A 9,278-nucleotide genomic window follows, 5' to 3' on the forward strand; every position below is an offset into this window, starting at 1 on the left:
CAGAGCAGGGAAGGCACAACACGAACAGCTGCCAAACTCCTCAGATTTACAAATAACAACAGGGATTTTTCAGGCAAAACAAAAGTTGACAGTGTCCTTTAAATCCATAAAGAACTCCCAGGATTAGGATCTGCCTGGATTCACCTGGTTGTGCAGGTTCTTAGGTCAAAGAAGGCCCAAATTGTCGATTTTTAGTTCAAACAGGCCCAAATTAGCAAAGTTTGGGGGAAGGGAAAATAAAAAGCGTTGAGTTCTTTAAAAAATACAAATTTTAGTTAAAAAAAAAAAGGCATTTTTATCTGCAGAGATGACCCAAGTGAGCTGTCCCACCTGGATTTCCATGTGCAATCAGTTTAAACTCTGACAAGTAGGATATTTGCCTAAATATCATAAAAATTAAGGAATTTTTTCAATGATTCCTTTGGATGGTCTGGTGGAAAAACTCCCCCAGATCATTCCTGGAACAAACAGGTGAAGGTTGGTATTCCCTGACAAACACCTCAACTCGAAAAATTTATAGTTCTGGATGGCAAAAACGTGGAGAAAAGGAGAAAAAAAATCCCTCCCACAGCTCTGAAAATGTTCAAAGTGACACCTCAGGAGGGTGGTTTTTGTGGAGGTCCCTGGGATTTGCAGGTTCTTGCCCAAAATGTGTCCTGGGGCTGGAATTCCCAGGCAGCTCAGCACTAATCCAGCTGCTCTGGCAGGGAGGGATTTGTTCCCCCTTCCCAACAATGCAGGTATTGACATCCTGGCCAGGAGGAATTTTTTGGGGGGAAAAGCTGCTGATCTCTGCGGGTCAAGGTTTAAAAGCTCCTTTTAAGAAAGGGAGGGTGAGGGGGAGGAGGCAGCACCGCCTGGAACAGCCCCAAATTTAACCAAAAAGAGGGAAAATGGGAGTTCTTTCCCTCTGCGAACAGCGGGGTTGGGAGGTGGCAGGAAATCCTAAATCCCACCCCAGTAAAAAACCCACAGGTACAGTCAGAGCTGGAGGGTCAGGGGGTGATTCGTGACACACTGCTGTGCCCTGGGGGTTCCCCCAAAATGTCCCAGCAGCAGCACATGGGTTTTGGGGGGAAGGAGGAGACCCCGTGGCCTGACAATTCCGAGGCTGAAATACCCCATGACAAGTCAAAAATCTGCATTTAAAAAAAAAACAAACAACCCAAAAACTTGTGAGGGGAAAAAAAAAAAAGAAAAAAAGCCTCATTTTGATGCCTCAATAATGCAACTTCCAGCCCAGACGGGGTGAACTTGAGGAATAGGAAGTTCTTCTGGATAATTCCCCGTCCCTAAGCTCCCAAGCAGCTTTGAGCACATGCAAATTTCCAGGGAATAAACATCTTTTAATCTGTAAACACGAAGTTTTTTTCGCTCCAAATTTGGCCAAGCAGGCAGGAGAAAGCTCATGTGGGGGACTGAAGGTGGTGCTGCCTCAACAGTTCCCCCTTTGTGTCCCGAGCCAGGAATGATTCGTAGAGTAATTTGGCAAATAATTGGGAATAATTAACAGCTTCAGAAAATTGGGGGTTTTTTTTTTCAGCAGGGAAAGTCTGTAAACAGACAGGAGTGATGTAACCTCTGTGTGTGTGTGTTAAAGAGCTGCTCTGCTTCCTAATCCTCTTTTCCTGCCCCAGAGTTAATCCAAATAATGGAGTATCCCTGGGACAGGCTGGAAGAATTGGCGGTAGTGGGCAAGGCAGGGAATGACATCCCTCGGGGAAACAGAGCCTGGAGCTCTGCCCTGGTTCATGGAATGTCGTTTATGTGCATCTGGGAAAACTGGGAGATTCGTGGGATCACAGAATTGTGGAATCAGAGAGTCATAAAAATCACAGAATTGTGGAATCACAGAATCATAAAAATCACAGAATTGTGGAATCACAGAATCATAAAAATCACAGAATCATAAAAATCACAGAATCATAAAAATCATAGAATCACAGAATCATGGAATCAGAATCGTGGAATCACAGAATCATAAAAATCACAGAATCATAAAAATCACAGAATTGTGGAATCACAGAATTGTGGAATCACAGAATCGTGGAATTACAGAATCATAAAAATCATAGAATCATAAAAATCATAGAATCACAGAATCATGGAATCAGAATCGTGGAATCACAGAATCATGGAATCAGAGAGTCATGGAATCAGAGAGTCATGGAATCAGAGAGTCATGGAATCACAGAAATCATAAAAATCACAGAATCATAAAAATCATAGAATCATAAAAATCATAGAATCACAGAATCATGGAATCCCAGAGTCATGGAATCCCAGAATCAGCCAGGTTGGAAAGGACCTCTGAGACCACCCAGTCCAGCCCTCGCTCCACCCCCGCCGTGGTTCCCAGCCCGTGGCACTGATGCCACGTCCAGTCTGGGCTTGAACACCTCCAGGGATGGAGAATCCACCCCCTCCCTGGGCTGATCACTCCCTGGAAAGAATTCCTCCCTAATATCCAACCTAACCCTCCCCTGGCTCAGCTGGAGACCCTCCTGTCCTGCTGCTGGTTCCCTGGAGCAGCCCCTGACCCCCCCTCCTGTCAGGAGTTGTGCAGAGTGGGGAGGTCTCCCCTGAGCCTCCTCCTCTCCAGGCTGAGCCCCCCCAGCCCCCTCAGCCTCTCCTCACGGGAATTGTGCTCCAGCCCCTTCCCCAGCCTGGCTGCTCTTCCCTGGCCCTGCTCCAGCCCCTCCATGTCCTTCCTGAGCTGAGGGCCCCGAGCTGGACACGGCCCTCGAGGTGACACAATCCCTGCCCTGCTCCTGACCCCGAGCCAGGCCAGGATCCATCTTGGCCCCCTGGGCACACTCTGGCTCCTGTTCAGCTCCCTGTCCATCCCAAATCCCAGCTCCCTCAGCCTCTCCTCACGGGAATTGTGCTCCAGCCCCTTCCCCAGCCTGGCTGCTCTTCCCTGGCCCTGCTCCAGCCCCTCCATGTCCTTCCTGAGCTGAGGGCCCCGAGCTGGACACGGCCCTCGAGGTGACACAATCCCTGCCCTGCTCCTGACCCCGAGCCAGGATCCATCGGCCCTCTTGGCCCCCCTGGGCACACTCTGGGGCCATTCCCAGCACGAGGTGTGTTCAGGCTGGTGCCCTGATCCATTTGGGATCCCCTCTGGGCTGGTTCAGGCCGTGGTTTCACGGGTTCAGGGATTTACTCCCACGGGATGCACAACAGTCCCTGCCCGGACGGCCAACTCGGCGTTTCTGCTCCCGAGGGCGTCGGGTTTGCAGGGGAAAAACCAAAACATCCCAGCAACAAAACATCCCAGGAGTGATTTAAAACATCCCAGGAGTGATTTAAAACATCCCAGGAGTGATTTTAAACATCCCAGGAGTGATTTAAAACATCCCAGGAGTGATTTAACCCCCCCCCAATCCACGGGAATTCCCGGGGATGTCTAACCTGGCACTGCCAACCTCAATGGGGGGCACGGGCAGCTGGAATGTCTCCTTTTGGGATTGTACCCTCACCCTGTTGCCCATCCAGGGGTCATGGGCAGCTGGGATGTCTCCTTTTGGGGTTGTACCCTCACCCTGCTGCCCACCCAGGGGTCACAGGCAGCTGGAATGTCTCCTTTTGGGATTGTACCCTCACCCTGCTGCCCACCCAGGGGGCACAGGCAGCTGGGATGTCTCCTTTTGGGATTGCATCCTCACCCTGCTGCCCACCCAGGGGTCATGGACAGCTGGAATGTCTCCTTTTGGGATTGTACCCTCACCCTGCTGCCCACCCAGGGGTCATGGGCAGCTGGAATGTCTCTTTTTGGGATTGTACCCTCACCCTGCTGCCCACCCAGGGGTCATGGGCAGCTGGAATGTCTCCTTTTGGGATTGTACCCTCACCCTGCTGCCCACCCAGGGTCTGGGTGTCAGGGGGCTGCTCCAGGGATGGTGACAAGGACAAGCCACCGACCCCAAGGGTGGCAGAACCCACAGAGCCTTTTGCTCCCACCCCTTCCTCCTTGGGAAAGGGAGTAAATGCCAAGAAAACAGAGCCAAGGGTTTCCTTCTCTCTTCCTGGAATAGAAACCCGAGGGGAAAAGCTGGAGTGTGTGGCTTGAGGCTCCTGGGATCACGGGAAACAATGTGGGAATATGGCAAGTGTGGGTGGGGAAAAGGAAAATAACATCACTGCACCTCGGCAAAAGCAGGGGTTTAGGGGAAAACCAGCAGGGTTTGAAGGTTCAGAACACCCCCCAAAGTTTTGAAGGTTCAGAACACCCCCCAAAGGTTTGAAGGTTCAGAACACCCCCCAAAGAGTAGAGTCAAGGTTTGAAGGTTCAGAACAGCCCCCAAAGGTTTGAAGGTTCAGAACAGCCCCCAAAGAGCATCAAGCCAAGGTTTGAAGGTTCAGAAAAACCCCCAAAGAGCATCAGGTCAAGGTGTGAAGGTTCAGAACACCCCCTAAAAAGCATCAAGGTTTGAAGGTTCAGAACAGCCCCCAAAGAGCATCAGGTCAAGGTTTGAAGGTTCAGAACATCCCCCAAAGAGCATCAAGTCCATTTGAAGGTTCAGAACACCCCCCAAGGAGCATCAGGTCAAGGTCTGAAGGTTCAGAACACCCCCCAAAGAGTAGAGTCAAGGTTTGAAGGTTCAGAAAACCCCTCAAAGGGCATCAGGTCAAGGTTTGAAGGTTCAGAACACCCCATAAAGACCATCAAGTCAAGGTCTGAAGGTTCAAAACCCCCCCAAAGAGCATCAAGCCAAGGTTTGAAGGTTCAGAACACCCCCCAAAGAGCATCAGGTCAAGGTTTGAAGGTTCAGAACACCCCCTAAAAAGCATCAAGGTTTGAAGGTTCAGAACACCCCCCAAAGAGCATCAGGTCAAGGTTTGAAGGTTCAGAACACCCCCCAAAGAGCATCAGGTCAAGGTTTGAAGGTTCAGAACACCCCCTAAAAAGCATCAAGGTTTGAAGGTTCAGAACACCCCCCAAAGAGCATCAGGTCAAGGTTTGAAGGTTCAGAACACCCCCCAAAGAGCATCAGGTCAAGGTTTGAAGGTTCAGAACACCCCCCAAAGAGCATCAGGTCAAGGTTTGAAGGTTCAGAACACCCCCCAAAGAGCATCAGGTCAAGGTGTGAAGGTTCAGAACACCCCCTAAAAAGCATCAAGGTTTGAAGGTTCAGAACACCCCCTAAAAAGCATCAAGGTTTGAATGTTCAGAACAGCCCCCAAAGAGCATCAGGTCAAGGTTTGAAGGTTCAAAACCCCCCCAAAGAGCATCAAGCCAAGGTTTGAAGGTTCAGAACACCCCCCAAAGAGTAGAGTCAAGGTTTGAAGGTTCAGAAAACCCCTCAAAGGGCATCAGGTCAAGGTTTGAAGGTTCAGAACACCCCCTAAAAAGCATCAAGGTTTGAATGTTCAGAACAGCCCCCAAAGAGCATCAGGTCAAGGTTTGAAGGTTCAAAACCCCCCCAAAGAGCATCAAGCCAAGGTTTGAAGGTTCAGAACACCCCCCAAAGAGTAGAGTCAAGGTTTGAAGGTTCAGAAAACCCCTCAAAGGGCATCAGGTCAAGGTTTGAAGGTTCAGAACACCCCCCAAAGGGCATCAAGCCAAGGTTTGAAGGTTCAGAAAACCCCTCAAAGGGCATCAGGTCAAGGTTTGAAGGTTCAGAACACCCCCTAAAAAGCATCAAGTCCATTTGAAGGTTCAGAACACCCCCCAAAGGTTTGAAGGTTCAGAACACCCCCCAAAGAGCATCAGGTCAAGATCTGAAGGTTCAGAACACCCCCCCAAGGTTTGAAGGTTCAAAACCCCCCCAAAGAGCATCAAGTCAAGGTTTGAAGGTTCAGAACAGCCCCCCCCAAAGAGCATGGAGTCCATTTGAAGGATCCTGGAGGTCTTTTCCAAGCTCCAGGAGTTTGTTTGGTGTGAGTTCCTACACAAAGGAACCCCCCTGGAGCTGGAGGCAGCTGCTGAGCAGCCCTGGCTCTGCAAGGCTTCCTTCCACAGCCCTTCCCTTGGCTGCATCCTGCTCCCAGCACAGGAAACCGGGATCTGACCCGCTGCTGGTGCCAGACAGGAAAGCACTGGAGCAGCACAGGTCAAGGAATCAGTGGGGTGGCACCAGCAGCCTCAGGAATTTAAATGACTCCTCTCTAAGACTGCAGGGAAAAGGGAAAAAAAAAAAAACAAAAAAAAAAGTGCTTGGCTTGGGGGAAAAGAAGGGAACTGAGAAGTGAAGGGGTCAGATGAACTTCCACTTTTATCAAACTCGCAAATTTGGAGTTAATTAAAGGTCAGGCCCGGCAGAAAAGATGATTTAAAAGAGCGAAAACAAACACACAACGCGAAGTTTTCTCTAAGAAAAAAATCACCAAAAGCATCAGAGACGATTTCATTCCAAACTCTTTGTCCAGGTTTGTGTGTCAAAGTCAAGCCAGGTCCTGCAGGGCTGGGTTTCCACGTCCCTCATTTATTTTTGAAGTGGTTGTTAAAGCACATCAAGGGTGTCAAACCTGGTGGTTAACAAAAATCCATTTATCTCCTCTGGGATCCACAGGCTGTTCATTTTATTTAGTTTCCGCTAATAAATAAACGACCCAAAGTCACCCAAGTGTTACCATCATCTATTTCTTGCCCCAAAATAAGGCAAACTGGCTTCCACCTCTTAAACTGCCAACAATATTTCAACAATTTTACCACCTAGAGATCAAAAAAAAAACCAGTTATGAAGTATTTTCCAGGAGAAAGGGAAGGGGCACAGATAAGTTTTTTTATCAGAGGTCCCTCTCCAAAAAGTCACTGCAAAAAGGGCTCTGATATTATTTTAGGACAGGCTGAACCCCCCCTGACAATTTTTAATTGAATTTAAATTCAATTTTTAATTGAATTCAATTTTTAATTGAATTTAAATTCAATTTTTAATTGAATTCAATTTTTAATTGAATTTAAAGCCCCACAGGGAGCTCTTCCTGGTGGTCACTCCTGGATGTGCTGGGTCTGACTGAGGGGTATGGATGGGTCTACTTTCAAAACTGTGAAAACTAAAGAATATTTGTCCATTTCTTGCCCCTTTTGCTGCACAGTTTGGCCACGTGTGCCACGGGATTTCAGCATTTTGGGCCTTTCCTGCTCCCCTCTGGGGTTCAGCTCCGGGAAAACCACGTCCCCCTGCAGTGGGAGGGGGATTGAAAGGACATAAACAAGCCCTCCTGGACCCAAAAAACAATGTTTCTTCCTCCAATTGACCACAGTGACTCCTATTCAATGCAGACCTGGGGAGAATGGAACAGGAAATTACCTAAAAGGGCGCAAGCTCAGCGCAGAGAACCCACAATTCCTCTTTAAAAAGGGGAAAAAAAAAAAGAGATCCTGTTCCTCGGGGCCAGCAGAGATGAAGAGATTACGAGCACACAGGGGGAAGTTCACCTAAAGTTCTCCTGATTTAACCCCTGCAACCCGTTTTCTCTCTTTTTCACCTGATTTTACTGACTTTACCAGGTTTATTTTTCATGCAATACTTGGTCTGGCAGGTGAAAACACCTCAGGCTTAAGAGACTCCAGCACCTCCCGACCTTCAGCCCAGCTAAAGATCCTCGTTCCTACTCGAAAAACAGAAGGGAGAGAAGGGGGAAATCATCATCTGGGAGTGTCAAACGGGAGATTTTCGTCGAGATTGAGGCGGTCGCTGATGCCCCCTCGTGGGAAATGAGAAATTCAGCTCCTGCCAAGGCCCAGCACCGGCTGTTTCCGAGCTCTGACTGACGCTGGAAGTGTCTTAGAGGGAAAAATCCCGGGGTATCTGAGGCCAGCCCCCCCTGGAAAAGGGGATTATGGAAAGGAGAGGGGGGGATTTTGCAAGGGGATCCCGTTCAGCCACAGAGCCTTGGATGGATCCAAGGGATTTGTGGATCCGAGGGACTTAAGAGGGATCCACAGGGCTCGAGAGGGATCCACGGGGCAGGGGGACCAGAGTGAAACAAAGGCAGAGAGGGAACGGGATGGATTTCCACCCCAAAGGGATGGGAAAAGGAAAAATTATTCCGACTAAAGGGCTGAACTCCCACCAGGAGGAGGTCTAAACGGGCTGTAAACAGCAAAACACTCACTCAAAAACCTGCAGCAAAGCGAGCAGCCCCTCGCAACTGGAACCACCTCTGTTTACACCAGTTGTAGGGACCTCCTTTGTCACCTCCCGCGGTAAAAAAACATCCCGGGGCAGGAAGCAGCTGCTGGGCGTGTTTGGCTGCATTTCAGCCCTTTCTCTTTACTAAATATCCACCTGCCCTCTACTGGTGGGAGACCCTAGATTTTTTTTTCCCCAAGATTTTCCCCCTCAAGGCGCCACAAAACTACCTGAGGTGGGTTTGGCACCTGATGAAGAATGAGAGTGGTGAGAACGAAGGGCGAGGTGAGAGCCACGGTGTTGGTGATGGGGTTTGTTCTCTCTGCATGAGCCTTCACCTGGTTCTGCACCGTTTCCTGGGAAAAAGTGGGATCAGGGATACATTTGCCACTCTTTCCCTGGTGTTTAGCATCCTTGAAACATCCTGGAAGCACGGAATGGTTTCAGTTGGAAGGGACCTTAAAAATCATCTCATTCCACCTCCCTGCCACGGGCAGGGACACCTTCCACCATCCCAGGTTGCTCCAAGCCCTGTCCAACCTGGCCTTGGACACTTCCAGGGATGGGGAATCCAAAGTTCTCTGGGCGACCTGCGCCGGGGCCTCCCCACCCACACGGTAAATAATTTCTCCCCACTATCTAATCTAAAGCTGCCCTTCTTCAGCTTCCAAAAAAACCTCCCAAGACCATCCCCCCAGAGATGGTCCCTCAGCCCCTTCCCTCATGGGGGGGTCCCCCGACTCCCCTCACGGGGCCCCTCCATCCTCAGACCCCCCCAGATCATCCCCCTCAGAGGGTTCCCAACCCCTTCCCTCATGGGGGGGTCCCCTGAACGCCCTCACGGAGGTGCCCCCTCCTCAGACCCCCAAGATCATCCCCTCAGAGGGTTCCCCAACCCCTTCCCTCATGGGGGGGTCCCCTGAACGCCCTCACGGAGGTGCCCCCTCCTCAGACCCCCCCAGATCATCCCCCTCAGAGGGTTCCCAACCCCTTCCCTCACGGAGGTGCCCCCTCCTCAGACCCCCAAGATCATCCCCCTCTGAAAGTCCCCCAAACTCTTCCTTCACGGAGGGAGGGGGTCCCCTGAATCCCCTCAAAGGGATTCCCCATCCTCAGATGCCCAAGATCACCCCTCTCAGACGGTTCCCCCATCCCCTTCCCTCATGGGGGTCCCCCCTCCTCAGACCCCCAAGACCA

Source organism: Manacus vitellinus, unplaced genomic scaffold, assembly GCF_001715985.3.
Source record: "Manacus vitellinus isolate BGI_N305 unplaced genomic scaffold, ASM171598v3 scaffold_347_pilon, whole genome shotgun sequence".
In the NCBI taxonomy this organism is placed as follows: Eukaryota; Metazoa; Chordata; class Aves; order Passeriformes; family Pipridae; genus Manacus; species Manacus vitellinus.